Raw genomic sequence first — 25,027 nt, forward strand, 5'->3', positions numbered from 1 at the left:
GGTATAAATAAAATCAATGATGATTCTTGAAAGAATAATCAATTTCTTTATGTATCCTGATTCTGCAACACAAACATTAAATGACAGCTCCCTGAATTACACTGCTTAATTAACAGTTCTTCTCTGTGGCTCATTTCTACAGCTGTATGTTCTATCAACTTTGTATATAAGGAAATAAAACTGAAAACAATAAGAGGCATCAGTAAAAAAAAAAAAAGCAGACCTGAGTGCTTACCTGAGTGTTAAAATTCCAAACTGCGTGCACAAAATGATGCATTTAAGTTAAAGAAAATGCAGTGTATTCAGCAGCAAGGTCTGGCATTATGTACTTGATGCTCAAAGCTGACAATTTATATGACTGCATAGTGCAACGTGGGTGAGGTTGAGGCACAGACAAAGGTGTACACAGAGGCCAGGTATGGGTCAGGAGAACCGCCCCTTTGTTCTCACAGCATTGCATACATGTCACTGTAACAGGGCTTTGATCGTAAAGCAAAAATGCACTGTCAGTGACATTTGACTGAACTTCAAAGCAACTTCCAAATAGCAACATGAACAGAAGAAGCTAACTCTCTGGTTACAAACGTAAATTTAATACATGCTTGCTTTGTTTAACACTTGAAATGTACCGTATTCTGTATTCTTAACAGATAGTTCCAAGCTACTTTAAAATGCCAGTGGCTAACCTTGCAGCTCTTAGAGGCAGTTCCATGACCTACATTTCAAATCAACTACCGCACCCAGGTTGATTAGATCTATGCACCTGAACCTATACTTCAAACCAATTCCCGAAAGTACTTTGATTAGATCCATATAATCACCTTTAGGGCAACCTCTTGCCTGTGAATTACTTATGTGACAGAGATGCTGTCTTTACTATCTCTTTGTCACATTTTTCAGAGAAAGCATATCCAAATTCTGAGGCATGCATATACGTATGTTTGTGGGAAGTTGGATAATAAAATTATTTACATATATTTACTTAGGGCACAATCCAGAATCATTACAAACTATTGGAGTTTTTGCATTTTAACTCAATGGGCCATAAACTGTAGCATTTAAATGCATACTGGCATATAATTTAAACTTTTTTTAGGAATGCAGAATTCTTGAGAGTACCATTTCCAGCTTTTCTCAGGGATTAATAAAGGGAGGTAATATCAGGGGCGGGGGGGCGGAAGAAGATGAGCCATGGGAAGGGTTAGGAAACTGTGCTGAATGCAGACATACAATTTCTTCTTTGTTGGTAATGCTTCTCAATCCCAGTTACGTGCTCTGGTTTTAAGCATTTAATAATAATAATAAATAATAATAAAATTTATTTATATCCCGCCCTCCCCAGCCGAAGCCGGGCTCAGGGCGGCTCACAACAATAAAATAGTACAGCATTCTAAAATCATTTCATTATAAAATTAATTCAATTCCAATTGATTTACCAAAAAGTGCACACATAGCTCAGTGGTGGAGCACTCCCATTGCATGCAGAGGTTCAGAAGAGCCGTTTCCACTACACAGGTTGGAGATTTACCCCTAAACCAGCAGAAGACACACTGCCCCAAATGTGCTACCAATTCCATTTCGCACAGAGTATTCAGGAAAATCATTTTTTTCTGTTTTCTTCATTTGGGGTAGTTGCTATATTAATGGTGCCGGAATGTTAGTATTGATTTCAGTGGGACAAAATAAATAATCCTTATGGCTTATAATCTTTACACCAAAACTGTAAAACCAAATGATAAAACATTAAATTCAAATAAATCCAGCATATTATGATTAATAGTTTTTTGTATTAAACCAAATATTTCTGCATTTTTATTCAAAAATATGTACATTTGGGCAGTTTTCTTTGACATTCATATTATTTGCATTAACTATAATGATATAGAAATAATAATTTAAATATAATTAGACAGAAATATTACTAAATCATTAAATGCATTACTGAACACACTGTAATAGTTTTCTGTGTTTTAAAAACATACATCTGCAAATATCTTATGATAAAATAGTAACGTACATTTAAAAAAAATCTTTGTGCACTAGATTCGGAACTCATGTCGATGGTGATTTCAACTTTGTTCAGCTAGAAGAAAAACAGAAAGTAATTTCATATTTGCATTCTGCTTCTAAGCTTAATTTTTATGGCAAATGTAACTACCCTTATTGTGCAAATAAATTCCTAGAAACAATATCATTTCTAAGAGTTTGCTTACATAATAAGGGAGGATTGTTCTCATGTCTCTGGTTGTCATGAGTACTGAATATATTGAATTTATTATCACCCCCCCCCAAATAATCCTGAAAATTGCAATTTGCTAAGGGTGTTGGATTTGTAGCTCTGTGGTTAACCAAAATTCCCAGGACTTTTTTGGGGGGGGGTGGTACTTTAAATGTACGGTCTGTATGCAGTCTGCATGTTCAGTTAGATCAGACATGACCAAACTTCGTCCTCCAGATGTTTTAGAACTACAGTGCCCATCATCCCTGACCACTGGTCCGGTTAGCTAGGGATGATGGGGGTTGTAGTCCCAAAACATCTGGAGGGCCAAGTTTGCCTGAGTTAGACCAACCCAGAGTATTTTGAGGTAACAAACTACCCTGCTCTTTATTAGGTAGCAGAACTTACTTATAAATTTTCTAGTTCTGAAAAAGCACTAGTTGTGCCATGGAGCCAGGTTCTGTAAACTTCCATGTTCTTTCAAACAGCATTCACATACACACACACACACACGGGTTGCCACATGTCTGGGAAATCCCAGACACAATCTCTTTTCTGCGCCAACATGTCCATCAAGGGGAATTTTACATTTTAAATGAAATGTCTGGGGTTCGGGGGGGATTTATTTATTTATGGCTGGCTGGGGCTCTGGTAAGTGAAGGTTTAAATACGACCTGACACTCCATTGCGATAAAATACTATAAATCCTAGAGAGTCGCTGTTTTTAATGATCTTGCAAATAGTTACAAATTATATTTCCTGTCTGCCTAAGATTTATTCTCAAATACTATGTTGAATCACTTTCTAGAATTCTAGATACAGTCAGCTAGATGGGGGGGGGGGGTCTCTTACCTGTCCTTCAAGCCACAGGCAGTTTGGATGGGAAGCCATGGTAACTGCTCATACAAACTAGATCACTGTTTTGTTTTACAAATAGGCTGAACTGATGTGAAAAAAATGTATACGTCACTGAATCTCTAGCAGCAACTGATTGTCTAAAAAACATTTTGTTACATGTTGTAGGAAATTATCTTTCTATCTAGAAATGGCAGGATTACTCACTTTGTTTGCAAAATGATATCACTTTACTAGGAGCCTTGTCATAAAAATGCTGTGACACACTGATTGACATAGTCAAGGAAGTAGTTTCCAGAATGGCATTCTGTGGCAGACTGTTGCTCCATGGCACAAGCACACACACCCTGCACATCCCCCAAGAAAAGTCCCTGGGAGCCAACAGTGTGCACCACTTGCTGTCGGCCCTGCTAGGATTGCCTTCTCCTGTCAGCAGTCGGGTGAAGGTGGTACAGGTATGACAAAACTGATACATTGCCCCCGCTTCTCTCTTTCACACACAGACACACACACTGGCAGAAGACGAGGAGTGCGGGGGGGGCACAGCGCCCCCGGCAGCGCGATCCCAGTGGGGTGCCATCATGGCTGCCCCCTGCCCACGCTGGGCACCACGCCCCCGGCAGGCGGCACGCCCCGCCCCCAGGACACGCAACAGCCCCACCCCTGCCTGCTCTCCACCCCCTGGTGCCAGAGCATGAAACTCCGCCACTGCACACACACACACTTGGAAAACAATTTCTTAGGTGACATAGGACTACTACTCTCCAGCTGAACCTACCCAAACCCTGAGATCAACTTCTGAGGCCCTTCTTCATGTGCCTCTTCCATTAGAGGTCCGGAGGGTGGCAACGCAAGAATGGGCCTTTTCTGTGATGGCTCCCTGTTCCTGGAATGATCTGCCCAGGGAGGTTCAGCTAGTGCCTTCATTAACAGGCACCAGACAAAAACGCTCCTCTTAACATTTGATTCCCTTTTCAATATGTTGTGGAATGGGGCATTATTGGGTTGTCTTTGTTTTTGCTTTTATTACGTATTCTATGTTTTTTATATTGTAATTTTATGTTGTGAATGGCTCTGAGATTTACAGGTGTAGGGCAGTATACAAATAATAAATTAATAAATATTAATAAATAATAATGATAACAATAATTTGGTGCTTGCCCTGAACGTAGAGATTGCTAGGTATGTATCTTTGCATTAGGACAAGAACTCTAGCTACAGCGAGTTGCTACAATTCTGTGCAGATGGACTACTCTTATTTCTAGACTAGTGCAGATATTTAGGCAGGGCAACAGAAACATGAAAGGAAGAAGCCAGAATTACATTTTTGCAGATCAAGCAAAGCAACAACAACTTATCAACTTAACTCCTAACTTAACAATAATGTATTTATTGGCATGTCTTTAATTTACACCTCTATATATATTTGTCTCCTCAAACAGTTCATGAAGCTTGGAAATCAGAATTACGATAATATTCTACCTCTCATTTTATTTAAATATTTTCAAACTACTCGGTATTTCACCAAATAATAGTTTTCTGAAACCAAAGGCATATTTTTCTTGCATTTCTAGTAAACTGGACTAATTAGAGATAGATACCTATATTGATATGGGCTCTTATGCCCTCTTAGACATACCCCATGCATTTCTATTATCATAGTAATGCAATACCTTCATGTAAATTAAAATGCCATTTATTATTATTATTAAGAAATCACATCAAGGTGGATGTTAAGCAAAAGCTACTAGAAGTAGCTCTACGCATTTTTCTGTTATCTAAATGTTCCTAGAACATAAATACTTCCAACTTCCATTTTGAGACTACAATGCAACAAGCATCTCAATTTCTATCTTTAACAAAAGCAAGGAAATGGGGGATGTTGTAGCAGCTGAACCAGTGCCTCAGTTCTTTACTTGTACTGCCAGAGGAATGTTGGCCTGCCAAATAAATGGCATGATGAGAAGTAGCTGTGTCCTTCATAAACTGGGGTGGAGGTGGTTAAAAGGTGAGAGGATCCCTCACATCAACTGAGTAACAGGTGCATTATTCTTCTGTGCTAATAATCCCTGAGAAGAACCTGTGCAATATGTTACTGGGGGGATGAAGTAGAGACACTAAAAAGGTAAACATTTCTATCCCCTTAGGAAGAGCTCTCATCTTACGGAGTGCATCTTTTGTTTCGTCACTCCAACCTTGAAATAGAAAGAATTCTCGCCTTCAAGGTGTTTGCAGCCCAGTTTAACGGAATTCTTCATATGGCCCTGACAGAAGTGCTAAAGGCAAAGCTGCAGGCAAAGCGGGATAGACAGACTCCTTTGTCAGGATTTTGTCTGATCTGCCCTTAGAGCAAACCATATTTGGCCACTAATGAGGTCCAGTGCCGAGGGCCTTCTGACAGTTCCCTCGCTGCGAGAAACCAAGTTACAGGGAACCAGGCAGAGGGCCTTCTTGGTAGTGGCACCCGTCCTATGGAACGCCCTCCCACCAGATGTCAAAGAGAACAACAACTACCAGACTTTTAGAAGACATCTGAAGGCAGCCCTGTTTAGGGAAGCTTTTAATGTTTGATGTATTACAGTATTTAAATATTTTTTTGGAAGCCGCCAAATAAATTATTATTATTATTATTATTATTATTATTATTATTATTATTATTATAGCTGGAGATCAGGTGGTTTCCAACTATTAAGTCTTTTAAAAATGGTGCAGTCTTCTTAGATTAATTGTGGGAACAAAGGATGCAAGAATATATATTTATTCTAGTGCCGAAGTTGTGGTTCTTTGGGGATTTGGAATGGCTCCCCAAGTAGTTAGCAGCTAGTAACTTTTAACTGTTCATTCCATTTAGTTGCTGGAAGTTACTTGCTGTGCAGAACACACTGACTCTACCTTGTCTATTATGGGCAATACACCTGTGCAAGGATCACTCTGTGTGAGGATCATTTTGCTTTGTTGATCATTGCCAATTATATTTTCACCCCACTAAATGTGTAATGCTGCTGATGCAAAGCTCTCTCTAGGACAATTATCAATGCAACCTGTTTCTGTTAACATTCACTTTCAGCTACGATCCACTGGGTGCCATAGTCACCACTGATGTGTTATGAATTACAGTGATAAAAACTTTAGATTGTATAAGCTAGTCGCTTCATGTTTTTATTGTATCCATTTTATTTATTTATTTATTTTTGCAGTTTTGTTTTCCATGGATGCTAGTCTAGTAACCATACCTACACAGAAAACCATCCCTGAGGCCTCTCTGGTGCATGCAGGGAAGTGTATTGTTACAAGAAGATTACATTAACTGATTACAGTCAGGTTTTACTAGAGTGAGAGAAGATGCCTTCCTCCTATAGATAGTTCTCTACCACACGTAAGCCATTTTTCTTTGTCAACGGATTGTTATCACTTCTCAAAACGAGTATTCAAAGAGTAGAAATGACAGCTGTAAAACCTGGAGATAATAGACCAGAGTAAAAACTACACAATTTAATAACCAGCTCTGTTCCTTTTTAACTCTTGAGGCACTGGCTTCTGTACAAAGAACACTTGTAGCTCTAACACTTGGAAGTCCCATTAGTAAGAGAATGGTAGTGCTGGTTTTGCCCTTTAAAACACTGTAAAACAGTAATTAAACTCAAGCAATGTAATAGTTGCATTAATATAGCGTTCTAGTACTGGCTGTCAACACTCCTTGCAGGTGTTACTACCAGAGGTGGTAGTAATTTCTGTACATGGTACTATTCTCTTAACAACTTTAATATATCAGTCCCTCACAAACTATAAAGTATAATAAATAAGCATTCCAAATCTCTGCAAGTCAATAGATTGTATTCAGCTAAGTTTTACTCAGAGCAGACCCACTGAAATTAAGAGACCCATGTCATGTCCATTAATTTCGGTGGGCCTGCTCTGAGTATGGCTGATATTGTATATATCCCTATATGCTCCTCCCCCTGAACCACATTGCTTCAGAAATGCTCTTAAGAGTGGTTAACCAACTATTTGACCTAGAGTGTCCAGATGGAGCTGTTTCTGCATTGGGAGGATTTATGGCCTCTGATAAGTGAACAGACTCCAAACAACCCCAATGCTGCGTGTCTACAGAAGGATGAGCGAGCTCATGCCACTATCATCCTGGGTTTGGAGGACAGCCAACTCGTCAACGTGAGGGCATTGCTGAAGCTAAGCAGAGCTAGCAAGCATTGAGAGACATTTATGTTAAGGCTACAACACCAGCAAATACTACCTGCTAGCTATAAAGAAAATATTTGTGGAGCTGCAGGAACGAGACATTGCAAAGGTGTACATCATACTGCCAACCCTAAATGAAAGTAGGGACAATTTTGTTATGAGCCTGGAGGCGATGCCTGAAGAAAATCTTTTCCTTGACAAAATGGGTAGGGCTATAGCTCGTGGCAGGGGACATCCATTGCTTGCAAAAGGTTCCATTTTAAATCCCCTGCATCTCCAGGTTGGGCTAGGAAAGAAGTTTTCTGAAACTGCAGAGCCAAATAAATACTGTAGATGTGCAAGAGTGACTTACCAAATGCCATATAGTGAATTCAAAGCAAAGACTTAAGCAGCAGATCTCTTGATTCATGGCTCAGTCAGTCTCTTAGCTAAGCTAGATTACAGAGTTAAATGCAATAGCCAAATCAAACAAGTTTGCATTTGTTACAGGGAAATTGGAAGGGAGATGAGAGACCTCCCCCACACTCTGAGCCTTGTCTCTCTGTTATGTACTGAGTGAATAGGATCCAAACTGCAACAGTCTGATTGGTCCTAGAACAATAGGATCCAAAAGGCAGCAGTCTGATTGGTCCTAGAACAATAGGATTCAGAATGCAGCAGTCTGATTGGTCCTAGAACAATGCAGCAATATGATTGGTTGGCAGGAACCACCCAATCATGCTCCAGATAGAAGTGAATCCACATCCTGATTGGCTTACAGTAGAATTCCAGAATTAGCCAATCATGTGCAGCCCATTGTGTAAATAATGTATATAAAGCAGATACTTTGAGGGGACTTCCATTCATTCCTCCTCACCACTATGAGCTGAATAAAGAGCATGAAATCACTTTGCGACTCTGAGTATATTTCACTGGCGACGAAGGTGGGATCCCGCTGAGCTGACTGCCACACACAGCATCGCAGCACCGCCACCTGCCGCACCGCTGCCTCGCACCGTGTATCCAGGCTTCAGCTCCGGGACCCAAGGAACTCAGAATGGCAACCGACAGCAGCTTCTCGCCGTTCAACCCAGCATCTGGAGACTGGGAAGCATACGCCTCCCGTTTCACCTTCCTCCTAGAAGCCAAAGGGATCACCGATGAAGAAGACGCCAAGAAGAGGGCAATATTCTTCAGCGTCTGCGGAGAGGAGACGTTTGAAATCGCCCGGGCTCTCCTTGCGCCTGAAGATGTCGCTACTGTTCCATACAAAACAATAATGGAACAGCTGAAGGGGCACTTTTCGCCACAGCCCTCAGTGGTGGCTCGTCGAAATGCCTTCTACGCAAAGCGGCAAGCCCCTGGGGAAACCATAACTGGGTTTGTGGCCTCTCTCCGCCAAGCTGCCCGGTTCTGCAACTTCTCAGAGCTGGAGAACATGCTTCGTGACCGCCTCGTCGGTGGCCTGAAGGATGAGAAGCTGCAACGACGCCTCTACACTAAGAAGAACCTAACGTTCCAGGTCGCTCTGGAGGAGGCCCTGGCAACGGAAGCTGCCGAGAGGTCGACGCAAGAGGCACGGCCGAGCCAGCCGTCCCAACCGAGGGTCCACCACGAAGACCTCACCAACGACTCAGGATCCGACAGGGAGGAGGTGCACCGAGTACAGCAGCGCACTCAAGCAGCCCACAAACCACAGCTGCCTCGACGAGAAGGAGGGAACTGCGCAAGCTGTGGAGAAAGTCACGAGAGGAGGACCTGCCGTTTCCGCAACGCAGAGTGCAGGCAGTGCAGAAAATTGGGACACATCGCCCGGGTGTGTCGGGCTCGGCCCACCCGACACCAGGCATCAGATGACCAACCCAAGAGCCCCAGGTCCAGGGGCCCAACGCACCAAGGCAACTCGACGGAGCTCACGGACTTTCAGGTATACCAGTTGCCCCACCCCAACGTAGAGAAAATTTATGTAGAGGTACGGATAGAGGGGGCCCCATGCCGCATGGAGCTTGACACGGGTTCAACTCTATCCATAATCTCGGCAAGGACCTTAAGGAAACTGTGCCCTACTGGGGGTCCCAAACTCAGGCCGGCCCCATTCACCCTCCGGGACTTCCAGAAACGTAAGGTCCCCACAATGGGGGTGGGGACCTTCAGGGTGCAATACAGAGGGCGGACGCGGCAACTGGACTTGCTTGTGGTCAAGGGCCCCTACATTAGCTTACTGGGATTGGCATGGTTTGGACCACTGGGGCTAGCCATCACCGGGGTGAACCACATGAGCTTACAAGTGGACGTGGACGCCATATGCAAGGAATTTCCGGGGGTTTTCGATGGGAAGTTGGGACAGTATACGGGCCCCCCCATTGCTCTACAGCTTGACCCCGCAGTACGACCGGTCAGGCTCAAGGCCCGCCGGGTCCCGTTCGCCCTGAAACCCCGTATAGATGAGGAATTGGACCGACTCGTGGAGCAAGGAGTGCTGGAGCCGGTGCCTAATGCCCCCTGGGAAACCCCAATCGTCACACCCGTCAAGCCTAATGGTTCGGTCCGCATCTGCGCAGATTACAAATGTACCATAAACAAGGCCCTCACGGCCCATGCATACCCAGTGCCAGTGGTCAGCCATGTCCTTGCCACCCTGGCTGGGTTGAAAATTTTTGGCAAGCTGGACTTGGCCCAAGCATATCAACAGCTGCCAGTAGATGAGGCTACAGCAGAGGCACAGACGATTGTGACGCACAGAGGAGTGTTCAGGGTAAAGCGGCTGCAATTCGGAGTCAGCGTGGCACCAGGCATATTCCAGAATCTAATGGACTCTCTCCTTAAAGGGATTCCTGGTGTCACCCCCTTCTTCGATGATGTGTTGATTGCCGGGCCCACACCTGAGGAGTTTGAGGACCGCCTCCGCACCGTTCTGCACCGTTTCCAGACGGCGGGTCTCAAGGTGAAGCGGGAAAAATGTCTACTAGGAGTGCCTCAGGTGGACTTTCTGGGATTTATGGTGGATGCAGAAGGGGTCCACCCAACTGGGGACAAGGTACGGGCCATTTGTGATGCCCCAGCACCCAAGAACAAGACTGAACTTCAGGCCTTCTTGGGACTATTGAACTTTTACCATTCCTTCCTTCCCCATAAGGCGGCGGTAGCGGAGCCCCTACACAGACTCCTGGACAAGCGGGCTCCTTGGGTGTGGGGCCAGCGCCAGGAGGCCGCATTCCAGGCAGTCAAGGACTTGCTTGTCTCAAACTCGGTCTTGGCACACTTCGACGAGAGGCTGCCAGTTGTGCTAGCATGCGACGCCTCACCCTATGGCATTGGCGCTGTCCTGGGACACCAACTCCCGGATGGAAGAGAGGTACCGGTGGCATACTTTTCCCAGACACTCAACGAAACCGAGCGGAACTACTCGCAAATCGACAAGGAGGGTCTGGCAATCGTGAAGGGAGTAAAAAAATTCCATGATTTCTTGTACGGGCGGCCCTTCACTGTGGTGACTGACCACAAGCCGTTGCTGGGCTTGTTTGCCCCCGAAAAGCAGACCCCCCAAGTGCTGTCTCCTCGCGTCCTCAGGTGGTCAATTTTCCTTGCCAGCTACCAGTATGCACTGATTCACCGCCCTGGGAAGGCGATGGGCCATGCGGACGCCCTCAGCAGGCTACCACTACCGGAAACAGGCCCCGACCCAGCACCTGCACAAGAGGTTATGAGCCTGGAGCTGCTTCCCGACCGCCCCATTCAGGCACAAGAAGTTGCACACCATTCCAAGAAAGATAGGGTCATCTCCCGGGTCCTGGACTGGGTGTGGAGGGGATGGCCCAGCAGCAGCCCCGGGCCAGAATTCGCCGGCTACACAACCCGCAAACATGAACTGTCAGCCCACAAGGGGTGCCTGTTATGGGGAAGCAGGGTCGTTATTCCCCAGCCCCTCCGCAAAAGGGTCCTCACAGCCCTACACGAGACACACCCAGGGGTAGTAAGAATGAAAGCCCTTGCCAGGAGTTATGTGTGGTGGCCGGGGATCGACGGAGAGATAGAGGCCTGGGTCAAACACTGCCAGGCCTGCCAAGAATCCCGCCCAGATCCCCCAAGGGCCCCAGTCCAGTCCTGGGAGTCCGCCCGAGCACCATGGTCACGCCTGCATGTGGACTTCGCTGGCCCCTTTCAGGGGAAAACATTCTTCATAGTGGTGGACTCCTACACCAAATGGCTGGAAGTCGCACTGGTACCGTCCACTTCTACGTCCGCAGCCATCCGGGTACTACGCAGGCTGTTTGCAACCCACGGGCTCCCTGACACTCTCGTCTCAGACAACGGGACTGCATTTACGTCAGGAGAATTCCAAACCTTCACAGCGCAGAACGCCATCCGCCACATCCGTTCGGTGCCATTCCACCCAGCCACCAATGGCCAAGCAGAACGCATGGTGCGGACCACCAAGGACACCCTTCGCCGCATGACGCAAGGGGATTGGGAGTACCGCCTTGCCACATTCCTTCTAGCACAGCACAGCACCCCCAGCTCAACGACTGGCCGGAGCCCCGCTGAACTACTAATGGGTCGGCGCCTTGCAATCAGATTGGACCGCCTTCACCCCGATAGAGCTCAGGATGAGGGAGGGGTGGGGGAAGGCAGGAACCCCCGGACCTTCGAGGCCCAGGACCCAGTGTACGCAAAGAATTTTGGGGCAGGCCCTGCATGGGTACCCGCCACAGTCACCAGGGTCACTGGCCCCGTGTCATATGAGGTGCTAACAGATGGGGGGCAATGCTGGCGCCGCCACTGCGACCAGATACGGCGACGATTCCCGGGAGAAAACCAGGAGGAGGAGGACAGGTCAAGGGAATCCCAAGGGAACAGTGGGGCAGTGAGGCCCATAGAGCAGCAGGGGCAAGCAGGAGAGGCAGAATCAGTAAATACAGAGAGGACCCGTGAGGCCGAAGGGACACCAGAACCAGAACTACGACTGAGCGAGCAGGTTGCACCAGACCAAACAGCCCCATCACAGCCAGCATCCTTGGAACACGAGCCAGAACCTGAACCCCGGACCAGGGAACACCCCAGGCCGCAACGCACACGTAGGCCGCCGGCGTACCTTCAGGACTATGAATGCGACCTCCCGGGCAGGACTGGAACTTAGAGGGGAGGGGTGTTATGTACTGAGTGAATAGGATCCAAACTGCAACAGTCTGATTGGTCCTAGAACAATAGGATCCAAAAGGCAGCAGTCTGATTGGTCCTAGAACAATAGGATTCAGAATGCAGCAGTCTGATTGGTCCTAGAACAATGCAGCAATATGATTGGTTGGCAGGAACCACCCAATCATGCTCCAGATAGAAGTGAATCCACAACCTGATTGGCTTACAGTAGAATTCCAGAATTAGCCAATCATGTGCAGCCCATTGTGTAAATAATGTATATAAAGCAGATACTTTGAGGGGACTTCCATTCATTCCTCCTCACCACTATGAGCTGAATAAAGAGCATGAAATCACTTTGCGACTCTGAGTATATTTCACTCTCCACACTATGAGGCAAAGATGAAGAGCCTCCATTGCACATTACAAAATGTAGCAATTCATTGATAAATGTATCTATGTACAGGATCAATTGGAAAACTTTAGAAATTCATAAGAAATCACATCATTGTATCAATCTTCTCAGTTCCAATGGCATTTAGGACCCAGGGAAGTGAGGTATAAGGGGAGGGGTGAGAGAGCCGGCCATAATCCCCAAGATGTACAGTCAGGTCTGCAGGGCCTTCCCAAGGAGTCATGACTGCTGATATTCTGCCCTCAAAGTGTCAGACAGATAACCATCTCAATCACAATGCCTACCCACCCTATAGTGGGATGAAGCCAGAAGACAAAGGGGTGTATTTGACTAGTGTAACCCCCTGCAATGCAGATAGAGTATCCATGACAGGTGGCCTTCCAACCTCTGCTTAAAAACCTCCAATGAAGGAGAGCCCACTACCCCATGAGGGAGATAATTCCACTGTCAAACAGCTTTTACTGTCAGAAAGTTCTTTCTGCTGTTTAGTCGGAATCTCCTTTCTTGTAAACTTGAAGCCATGGGTTCAAGTCCTGCCCTCCAGAGCAGTGGGGGGAAAGTTTGCTCTATCCTACATGTACAGCCCTTAATATATTTGAAGATGGCTATTACGTATATCTCCTCTCAATCTCCTCTTTTCCATGCTACATACCCAGATCCTCATATTGCTTGGTTTCCAGTCCCTTGATCATCTTGGTTGCCTTACTCTGCACATATTCCAGTTTGTCAACATCCTTCTTTAATTGTGCTTCCCAGAATTGGACACGGTATTCCAGGTGTGGTCAGGCTAAGACAGAATAGAGTGCACTATTACTTCCCTTGATTTGGACACTGTTCATGCAGCCTACAATAGCATTAGCTTGTTTTGCTGCCCAAAAGAACATCTGATACCCACACATGTACACCAGTAGTCTAGGAGGTTCTGTTAGTTACCGCACCAAAAACAAACAAATGTATTATGACATAAGGCTGAATAAGAGCTTAATTGTCTCTTTGAGATAGACATTTAAAACATATTCTTTTATTGAAATAATTTCAACCATAAAGAAATAAAGTGATACAAAGAAAAAAGGGGGGAGTGAGGGAGAAAAACTAAAACAAACATGTGCATAAGAAAGGGGGGGGGAATATACAAAATTGAAATGTAATCTACTCCCATAAATTCTTATATAAATTGATTTAGTGTTATTATCCTAATAGATACATTGGCTAATAGCGTATTACATTCTGTTTAAACTCATTCCGAATGTTGTCATATTTATCCAAACAAAGTCTACATCTGTTAAGTAGTCTGTTCATAAATTGCATGTGTTGTCATACTGTTGGTCCATGAATTAATGTTGATCATAGCTATTCAGCAGTATCAGACTCTTGGTCACTATTAGGGCATGTAGAATCCATTTTCATGTCCCATTGTTAGGTATATAGCTCAAAAGAGGTGTACAGTTCAATAGCTATATAGTTCAAAAGAATATTCTCTGCTGAAAAACTGAATCTTTTTCTGCACAGTCCAGCACTTTCTCCCAAAACATGGTGCGTATAGAACTCTGTACAAACATATATTTCGGGGGGGGGGCATTGTCCTTGCCACATCTCCAATACTGAGCTATCTTAGCTAGTCCTTCAATCCTTAGCTTGTCTTCAATGAGTTATCCCATTGTTCTAACATCTCAGGTGTCTCAGAAGCTGAGAGGGCTGCCAGCCCAAACACACTTCTTAGGCGATGTTGTAATTGAAGATATTGCCATTGGGCCGCATCTGATATTTTCTTCCTTATCTATCAGTCAATACACCTGCTTCCATCTGATTTTTCCATACCATCTTTTTTGCAATTTTTAGAGTACAGTTTCCTTAGAAAGTAAGTTTAGGATGTGAAAAGGGATCAAATTTGTTTTTATTATTCTATATCCTTCTAATGTAGTTGTTTCCAGTCACCTGGGATTTCAAATAATTTTAGCTGAGTATTGTCCAAGCAACCAAAGGTACTGTATTTATGCATATATTCCAGGGTTGCTCACGCTGGAAAACTGAGACCAGCAGTAGCTTTCCAATATTTAATTTACTACATTAACAGTATATAAGCATAATTATCTAATTCTAAATTCAGAATTCTGAAACCATCTTCTTTAATTTCTAGCTGCATTCGCTGCAAGAATATCCTTGGTGTTGTTCAGCCCCAAAGGCATTTCCTAATGAGGGTGTTTATCTTTGGAAATATGATCCAGATATAAAAACTGAAATCCCGTTCAGAATATAAGTGAATCTCGGAATAATATTCATTTTGAGAGCATTCACCATTCCCCAAAGGGTAAGGTTCAATGACTCCCAACTATCAATATCTGAAGAAAACTCTTATTAATTACTTTATATTAACTGTGACTGTGTTAGATCTTTTGGTATTAATATACCAAGCTATTTAATAGATTCAGAACAAATCTGGAATTTTCATGGCCCTCTAGCAGCTATTGTGGCTCATTGACCAAAATTAAATTCTTGCAGTGTCTTGTCTGCCAGGAAGCATGGAATTAAACAGAATTATGCTCAAACAGTTTGTTGGGCTGCAGCGTAACAAAAATAGTAGAACTTAACTGCACATTAGATAAGAAAAATACTAAAATATACAAAATAAGCACAAGTTCCTTTTCATCAGAATATAACACAAATTAACGTTGAACAAAACACAAATTAATGTTGAACTGTGTATATTGGTCATTACTAAGGTTGACAGCAGATGATGAGCAACCTGGATACTCCTGTACCCTAAAAACATTAACAGGCTAAATTCCCTCCTGAAAACCAGCTGCATTCAGTAGGGATGCATGAGTGCAACTGAGAACAGCTGTCCCATTATTTCTGAATGCCTGATTTCATACTGTAATCTGTAAATTAGTTGACAGATGTATAAAATCACATGTTCAGTACCTAGGGAACTCCCTAAAGATGTTCTAGAAGCATTATATATATACTATTTTTTAAATGCCCCATGTACATTAAATATACAGTAGCAAGGATAGTCATTGCTCCTAAATCTATGATGAAGACAGTGATATTTGTTCATATTAAAGAGCCATAGACCAGAGTTCTTGCAGTTTCACCTCACCAACAAAACTCTCCAATCTCCATCATTATCATTATTAAGGTCTCAAAGCAATTTATAAGTTTAAAATACAGAGATACCAAAAACAACAACAGTAAAACAGTAAAATCATACACAGTATCAACCAGTGTTGATACCACAGTATCAACCAACATCCAATGACAAGGAAAATATCATTTTCCACCCAATTAAAAGATGGACACAAAAAACAGGACAAAAATGAAACCACACTGAGATTCAAATGTCTAGGAGAACAATAACGCCTTTGCATGGTGCTTAAAAATGGACAAAGCTCATGCCAGGCAAACATCATTGGAAAAGGCATTCCACAGCTGAGGGACAGCAACTGAAAAAGCCTGTTCTCTCACTGCAACCCATGAGACCTTTTTCAGAAGCGGCACGCGGAGAAAAGACAGGTGATGATTAAAAGGTCCAGGAAGGTTTGGACTGGGAAAGCCTATAATTGGGGTCCTGAGCTGTATAAAAAATTGTGTTTTATAGGTCAAAACCTGCACTGTGAACTGGACTTGGAAAACAACCGGCAACCAATACAGTGAGACCAGAATTAGTATTATAGGCTAATACATCCTGGTTCCAATCAGTGATCAGGCTGCCAAATTTTGCACTAGCTGCTCCTTCAGAGGCAGCTCCATGTATCACATTGCAGTTATCTAACTACGGGTTACCAGAACATAGACAACTAAAACTGCTTATCCTCACCCAGATAAGAGTTGCAGTTGTGCCATTAGCTGAAGCTGATGGAAGGCACCCTGTGCCCGAGAGCTAACTTGTGCCTCCATTGACTGGCAGTAACGTACCCAGAGGTAGCACACCTGATCCTTCAGGAAAAGTATGACCATATAAAGTTGCATCCCCCCTAATTCAGACTGAGTAACCACCGTTTTAAAATGCCTAGTCACATCTGGACTGAGCTTTAGGGTTTTGTTTTTTTCATCCAGTTCATAACTACAGCCAAACACCAGTTTAGCACATTCCTTCATCACATTACAGTGGTACCTCGGGTTAAGTACTTAATTCGTTCTGGAGGTCTGTTCTTAACCTGAAACTGTTCTTAACCTAAAGCACTACTTTAGCTAATGGGGGCTCCCGCTGCCCCGCTGCTGCATGATTTCTGTTCTCACCCTGAAGCAAAGTTCTTAACCCGAGGTTAGCGGAGTCTGTAACCTGAAGTGTATGTAACCTGAAGCGTATGTAAACTGAGGTACCACTGTATTCAGTCAACCCAGTGCTCCTTCCATTCCCTACTATATACTTGTAAAGCTTTGATTATGGAACAGCATATAACTGAATTAACTTATTCAAAAACTACTTCTAATCATAGGCAATACACACAAAGCGAAAACAGTTTAGAAATCTGAGATTGATGTGGTACTCAGAAATATATATATATCAAATTTTATGAGATTGTGACAATTTATCCCCACCTCTCTTTTTAATGTAATTTTGTACTGAGTTTTTTCTACTTAGTTTGGAGGTTGCCCTGTGTAAATGGGTATTCTTTACTCCAATGGTGTAATCTTTCTCAGACAGCCACAAGGCAATCTGCTGAATCAACGTAATCTCTAAGCTGTAGCATCTAATCTTGCAGCTGTTCTCTCTGCATGGTTATGCAATCTGCCCCGTGTGCATATATGAACAAACAGGCAACATTTTAGCATTTTAAAATGCAGCTCTTTTAAAGCTTCTGTCATTCCCCATGGTGTGCCAATGTGCCCTATGTCAATTAATAATATGCTAGCCAGACTCTAAAACATGCATTTAAGTTGCACAAAACAAGAGACGGAATTCTAGAGTTGGAGAGGACCGCGAGGGTCATCTAGTCCAAGCCCCTGCAATGCAGGAATCTCAGCTAAAGTCTCCATGACAGATAACCTAACATCTCCAAGAAAGAAGAGTCCACCACCTCCTGAATGTCGAACAGCCCTTACTGTCAGAAAGTTCTTCCTGAAGTTTAGTCGGAATCTCCTTTCTTGTAACTTGAATATATTGGTTGAAGTCCTAGCTTCCAGAGCAGGAGAAAAAAGCTTGCTCATTCCTCCATGTGACAGCCATTTAGGTATTTTAAGATGTATCTCCTCTTTTCCAGGCTAAACATACCCAGCTCCTCAAAAGGCTTGGTTTCCGGACCCTTTTCATCTTGGTTGCCCTGCTCTGCACACATTCCAGCTAGTCAATATCCTTCTTAAACTGAGGTGCCCAGAAGCAGACCCAGTACTCCTGCTGTGGTCTAATCAAGGCAGAATAGAGCAGGAGTATTCCTTCCATACCTGGAAACTACAACTAATCCAGAATGCGGCAGCTAGACTGGTGACTGGGGGCGGCCGCTGAGACTGCATAACACCGGTCTTGAAAGACCTACATTGGCTCCCAGTACATTTCCAAGCACAATTCAAAGTGTTGGTGTTAACCTTTAAAGCCCTAAAAGGCCTCGGCCCAGTATACCTGAAGGAGCATCTCCACCCCCACTGTTCTGCCTGGACGCTGAGGTCCAGCGCCGAGGGCCTTGTGGTGGTTCCCTCATTGTGAGAAGCAAAGCTACAGGGAACCAGGCAGAGGGCCTTCTCGGTAGTGGCACCCGCCCTGTGGAATGCCCTCCCATCAGATGTCAAAGAGAACAACAACTACCTGACATTCAGAAGACATCTTAAAACAGCCCTGTTCGAGGAAGTTTTTAATGTGTGACATCTTAGTGTATTTTTGGTCTTTGTGGAAGCTGCCCAGAGTGGCTGGGGAAACCCAGCCAGATGGGCGGGGTACAAATAATAAATTATTATTTTTATTATCTTCAGGAGAAGAAAAGCCTAAGGAGCAAACCCTACATAAATGCGGAGTGCAATCCCTAAGATGGTTGGATAGCACCTTGTACACCTCATTCTGGCAACTCCCGCAGCCAAGCTGGTGCCAAATGTATTGCTCTGCTTTCTTTTGGACCACATCAGCCAGGCCGCATTGGAGGGCAGGGGATCTTCTTGTCTGGGCAGTCCAGGATCTCCATACACATTACCCAGGCTTGTGCTGCTAACACAGAAGAAACAATGCGGAAGGCAGCAGTTACAATTTACAGGTCTCTGCAGTCAAAGCGGCTGCTGTTATTCTCCAGTGGTTTAACTTCACCCCCGGAGGCAGACTCCATTGTTTCTCGAGACAGACGGATACCAACAACAAATTACTTCCCTTGAATGGTATACTATACTATTGATGCTGTTGTTGCTGCCTAGAATAACAGTTTTGTATGCTGCTGCATCATACTGTTGACTCATGGCAAACCTTTGGTCTACTAAGACCCCTAGATCCTTTTCACATGTACTGCTGGCAAGCCAAGCGTCCCCCATCTTATATTTCTGTAGCTTGTTTTTCCTGCCTAAGTGGAGAAACAATCATTTGTTCCTACTGGAATTCATTTTGTTTGTTTGGAACCTGTTCTCCAATCTATTAAGGTCATTTTGAATCCCAATTCTGTCTTCTGTGGCATTGGCTACCCCACCCAATTTGGTGTCATCTGTAAACTGGATGAGCATCCCCTCAATTCCTTCATCCAAGTCGTTGCAAACCTTCATTCTGAGCTCTGGCCTGTCTGACCTTCTCCCTACAACTGTTTGCTATTTGTATACACTCTTCCTTTCTGATTTCTCCTTTCTTCCGTTTCTTATACATAGCCTTCTTACATCTCAGTTCCTTATGCAACCAAACCAGTTTCTCTAGATGTCTCTCACTTCTCTTGTAGAATTATGTTATTTGAATGGATCCAGTATATATCAGTTACTGTCTGAAGTATGGTAACAACAAAGTCCATTATATGACTAGATCCCTTTATACAACTCATGTATTTTATAATGAAGCGATAATAAAACATGCTACAGAAAAAAGTTTGATTATATCACGAGACAAATCTTCTACTTAAAAGCAACTCCAACCAGACCCCCCCCCCAAAGTCAAATCCTGTTTGATTTTGTCCTTTTCTGACCTCAACATTTAGATTAAACTTGTTTAGTGATGTATAAAAAGGTAAAGGTGAAGGACCTCTGACAGTTAAGTCCAGTCGCGAATGACTCTGGGGTTGCGGAGCTCATCTCACTTTACTGGCTGAGGGAGCCAGCGTTTGTCCGCAGTTTTTCTGGGTCATGTAGCCAGCATGACTAAGCCGCTTCTGGAGAAACCAGAGCAGCGCACGGAAACGCTGTTTACCTTCCCACCAGAGTGGTACCTATTTATCTACTTGATAGTAGCTCACCCAGTCGTGGGGATTCGAACCGCTGACCTTCCAATCAGCAAGCCCTAGGCTCAGTGGTTTACACCACAATGCCCTTAGTGATGCATGTTGTTTAGTCGTTTAGTCGTGTCCGACTCTTTGTGACCCCATGAACCAGAGCACGCCATGCACTCCTGCCTTCCACTGCCTCCCGCAGTTTGGTCAGACTCATGTTAGTAGCTTCAAGAACACTATAGTGATGTATAAAGGTAAAGGGACCCCTGACCATTAGGTCCAGTCGTGGCCGACTCTGGGGTTGCGGCGCTCATCTCACTTTACTGGCCGAGGGAGCCGGCGTACAGCTTCCAGGTCATGTGGCTAGCATGACTAAGTCGCTTCTGGCGAACCAGAGCAGCGCACAGAAACGCCATTTACCTTTCCGCCAGAGCGGTCCCTATTTATCCACTTGCACTTTGACGTGCTTTCGAACTGCTAGGTTGGCAGGAGATAGTGAAATATAAATATATAAATTCTAGTTATGCATGGAAGCTTTCATCAGCTATTAAGTCCTGATAAATTCAGTTAGACTTACCGTACTCCCAATAAATTGAATGGAGGATTGTGGCCTTAGACCTGGCATCTAGTTAGTTTTGCTCTAGGGCAGAGGTTTTAACCTTTTTGAGTTCACGGCTCCCCTGACCAACTACCTTCTTTCTGCGGCTCCCCTAGGGGGCTCAGGATGCGTTAGGTCACCCCTCGCCTGCAGAGCCAGCAGCCCCTCACCCCTTTCTGAACACCCTCCCTTGTGTTGAGACACGCCTCCCCCCCAGGGGCCTGGGAAGAGGGTGGCTCCAGCCTTAGCGGCCCAACGGAGACTGGCCAAAGGTGAGCATGAGGCCAGCAGCAGGCGCCCCTGGGCCTGCATGGCAGAGTCCCCCCTTCAGCACCAGACCCTCAGCTCCCAGGCAGGCCTTGCATGCAGCACTGCCTGCCTGGCCTCCCCCTTGTCCAGCCAGGGCTGGCGGACTGGCTGGCTGGGCTCCCTCGCCCGCTTGCTTCCTTCCTCCGAGGCCGCCTCGGCTCCTGGCACCCAGCACCCCCTGGCCAGCCCTAGGGGCACCCTTCGCCCGCAGCCAGAGGCAAGAGGGCATCCGAGGAGGGAGGGAAGAGGGAGGGAGGTCAGGGTTGCCCGCAGCCCCCCGGCCATCCTTCAAGGCCCCCAGGGTGCCATGGCACACGGGCAAAAACCACTGGCTTATCCCACCATTCTCCTTCCTCCCCACTGGTGGAGGGCTGGTGGCAATTAGATTAGCTTGTTGCTAGGCTCTGAAATTTTACATTAGGACTTTGTAAGTAAACTAAGTAAGCTAAGTGCACCAACCTTCAATAAAATGAGAATTTGAGTCAGCTGTGGGCAGATTTTCTTACACCTTTCTTACACGAGGACAATTGCAAATAGTCCTCGTTTCATTTAATTACTTATAAATATTACATGAGGGCCCGTTTGGGATGAGAGGGTGAACACACAAATATTCCATGCCAGATAAAAGAGAAGAAAGAAAGAAAGAAAGAAAGAAAGAAAGAAAGAAAGAAAGAAAGAAAGAAAGAAAGAAAGAAAGAAAGAAAGAAAGAAAGAAGAGCCCCACCCTTGTAGTGGGGCTGAAGTAATGGTGGCACCACTTTTGCTATTTTGTTCACGTTGACTGCTTTTGTGACTGCCCGGCCTCTCTTCCCGCCTAAACCTGAGGCGAAGGCCAGGCCTCCCCCGGGCAAGCGCCAATCCCCTTCCTGGCCCCGCCCCTTTCTCCTCAGCCTTACTCTTACTACCAAGCCCTCCGCCCGCCCACCACGTGACCCGCGGGAGCGCCCCGCCCGCCCGCCGCGCAGCGGGTTTGTTTCCAAGGCGACGGAGGGGCGGGAGGGAAAGAGGGACGAGGGAAGAGGAATGGCGGCGGGGGGGGGGGGGGACTCCTTCCCTCCCGCCCGGCAGGAGGAAGCGCGGGCTCGTCGGCTGAGGGGGGGCGGGCGGGGGCGGCGGGGGCGGGAGTGTGGAGGAGAGGGGGCTGGCGCATGCGTGGTGGCGCTGGAACCCTGGACCTCGGAGGGAGAGGGCGCGCGCACGTGCGTGTGGCTCCGCGCTCGCTCGCGCGCCGCTTAGCCTGATCCTTCGGTGGAGCTGCAGCTGCTCTTGCAGCCGCCGCCGCCGCCGCCGCCGAGGAGAGCGGCTCCCCGTTAGGCTTCTCGGGCGGCAGCAGCAGCAGGTACGTGGCTCCTTTGGGGCGGGGGGTTTCCTGCCCCCTCCCCCCCCTCTCTTCCTCTCCCGGCCTCTGCAAAGGCGCACGTGCTCACCTGCTGCAGTGGGAGGCGCTGGGGTCCCCAGTCCCGCTTGCACTACCGAGCCCTGCAAAAGACGGGGGGGGGGTCCAGGGTGACAGCGGAGCATCCACCCCCCCCGAACTGCGCCTGGGGTGCGTGTGTGGGCGCGCGAGAGGGAAGTCCCCTCCGGCTGGCCCAGCTGGGCAGGGGGCTTCCTGGGCCAAGGAGCCGGCATTCCCCACTGCAGAGGAGGAGGAGGAGGAGGAGGAGGAAGGCGGCGGACGAACGCCGTGCGAGTGTCATGGTGGCGGGGATATCCTGCCTGCTAAGGTGCAAGGCATCCCTTTCGTGAGGGACGGACATATTGCACATTCAGAGGCTGTATTAGCGGAGTGATGGGGACTGGCTTGTTAGGAGTGCCTGGGACTCCCTTCTACAAATATTATTTTCGTAAAAGCAGGCATTTCTCATGTGAGGATCTGCACCACAAGCAGGGGATTCCCTGTTGCCTCCCAAATGCAGTTTATACTTGACGTTGCTTTGTGGTGAGATGCTGAGCATCCTTCCCTTCAGTCCAAACTCATTCTTAAAGCTGCAGAGTTAAAAAGATTAGGGCAATGAATTGTCCCTTCCATCAGCTTATACATAAAAGGTGCATATTTCTGTGGTGGAGGGCAGGTCATTTTATCCTGTTGCCACTGTGGTGGTGCTGAACTCCGTGGGATTCTTTTAAGTGTGGCCACTGCAACACTTTCTCAATAATAATAATAATAATAATAATAATAATAAGAAGAAGAAGAAGAAGAAGAAGAAGAATACAGTGTATGGTTTTCCCCAAGGGAGACTGTTTTCCTTCATCTTTCTTTCTCTGTACCAGATTGCAAATCTCACCACAGCAGGGAACAGGAGGAGTGCATGCTTTATGAGCCATTTATCTGCAAAAAGGTGATGAGGTGCCCTTTGCCAAAGTGTGTTAGGAAGGCATTCCTCTCTGCCCATTGAATTTTTTGTAGGTTCTCTCTGGTTACCTACATACTTGAAAGAGAAATATGAATTTACTGCTTCTCAAGTTCATAGAGTTGATTATGTGGCAAGTAAGCAGCCCTTTGCTTTGTCACTGTAAAACAATATGCATGTCAGGGTGGGTCTAGTGAGAAGTTCATGAATTTCCCTATGGAAGTGTATGTAGGACAGATCCTACTGATGTAGTACTTTTTTGGAATTCATTCATGGGCGTAGCCAGGATTTATGTTAGGGGGCAGAACCTTAGTTAAGTATTTTTATTGATTTAATTGATGGAGGGCAGCTGCCCCCCTTGGGTTATGCCCATGAATTCATTGTGGGTTTTTGTATACAAGCTTGGTTGGCCTTTTGGGACGGCTTGAGGGAATCCTTTGTATTTAAGAGAGGTGACTTTTGATGACTTGTTAAATGAGTGGTACTTGAAAGTCAACTGCTATGATCCTAGTGATTTTTTCCCTACAGTAAGGGTAGTGGGAAGAGGTAAAACAACAGAATTCTATGTGATAGGGAAACAGATTGTTTTGGTGGTCTCAGCCTTGGGCTTAACGGTAGTTGGTAATTCAGTTATTTCCTAAAACTGTGTTTTACATGAAACTAAGAGGAGAGCTTTCCTTAATGTCTGACTCTAAAATAAGACATTTTGAGTTACTTCATGTTGAAAGATATTCTTTTTAAAAAGGTGCATGACTAAGGGCATTTCTGCACAGCAACGGGTTGTTTAGTGCGATAAATATGCTTTGCTGTGCACTTGTTGCACATGGATTTGGGTTGCAGAGCCTCTCAAAGTGAATGGTAGCATACCTCTTTATTTTCATTTGCCTCTTTTTAGTTTTTCTGAGTGGCCTTGACATGCTTTTCTTTTGCATTGAAAATTAATTTGCAACAATACATTGGCCTGCATTAATAAAGATTGCTCACTGACTTTCAAAGACCCAATTTAATGATATATTGGTTCCTTGGTATTTGGGTAACAGTCTGATTTATGTGTCCTTAACCACACTAGTTTATGTAATATAGGCTGAATTTGAAAAAAACACACACACAACACCAACCAAACAAAAGCTAAACTTGACAAAGGACCAAGTTGGAGCGCATCAGAAGGTAGTTAGACTTTGTGCAACTCTTCTTCATTTTGACCTGCTTCTCTTTATGTGAACACAGTATTGCTTTTGATTCTGCAGTGCTAGCCCTTGCACATCCTGGCTGTATTTTTTTTTTTAGCTTAGGTTTGCTGATATGCAGAACTAAAGTACCTGCATGTCTGCCTGCACACACACATGTACCAAAGGGTGGCTTGAGCCGTGGGTCTAGCAAGTTATTTGCTCTGATCAAGTACCCAACTGAAAGACAACTCTTGTCTCTTGACTCTTGGAACACTTAATTACATATTGATCTTGTCAGCAGTTTTCATTTATCATGCAGTAACTTGTCTTTTAAATTTTACTGTTACCTACCATCAACAAAATAAGTTATCACCTGGGCAAATATCTGCTGATTAGCTAGCAAATAAATGCCATCTTGATTGTGAGACTGTAGGTCTAAATTGCTTTTACCTAGATTAAAATGCAATAGTGACCTCCT

The 25,027-nt window shown here is 45.3% G+C and overlaps 1 protein-coding gene and 1 long non-coding RNA gene across 8 annotated transcripts in view; one reads left to right on the top strand and one right to left on the bottom strand.

Annotated features, from left to right (window-relative positions):
* The window catches only part of LOC309378022, a 69,078-nt gene that overhangs the window by 11,041 nt on the left and 33,010 nt on the right, over positions 1–25,027 (bottom strand). For all 3 annotated transcript variants that reach the window (XR_014171790.1, XR_014171791.1, XR_014171792.1), the window contains 3 exons: positions 13,453–13,587; positions 2,018–2,083; positions 1–62 (listed from right to left, as the gene is read on the bottom strand). This is a non-coding gene — a long non-coding RNA (uncharacterized lncRNA). The remainder of the gene's footprint in view (positions 63–2,017; positions 2,084–13,452; positions 13,588–25,027) is intronic.
* TMEM266 (transmembrane protein 266) overlaps positions 21,962–25,027 on the top strand; it is a 91,954-nt gene continuing 88,888 nt past the window's right edge. For 3 of the 5 annotated variants that reach the window (XM_081925653.1, XM_081925656.1, XM_081925655.1), the window contains exon 1: positions 21,963–22,368. The gene's annotated coding sequence lies outside the window, so the exon portion shown is untranslated. Of the gene's footprint in view, positions 22,369–25,027 lie in introns of all 5 variants that reach the window. The other 2 variants (XM_081925658.1, XM_081925657.1) reach the window with 2 other exon arrangements.

This window comes from Podarcis melisellensis, assembly GCF_964234715.1.
Source record: "Podarcis melisellensis genome assembly, chromosome: 9".
Lineage (NCBI taxonomy): Eukaryota > Metazoa > Chordata > Lepidosauria > Squamata > Lacertidae > Podarcis > Podarcis melisellensis.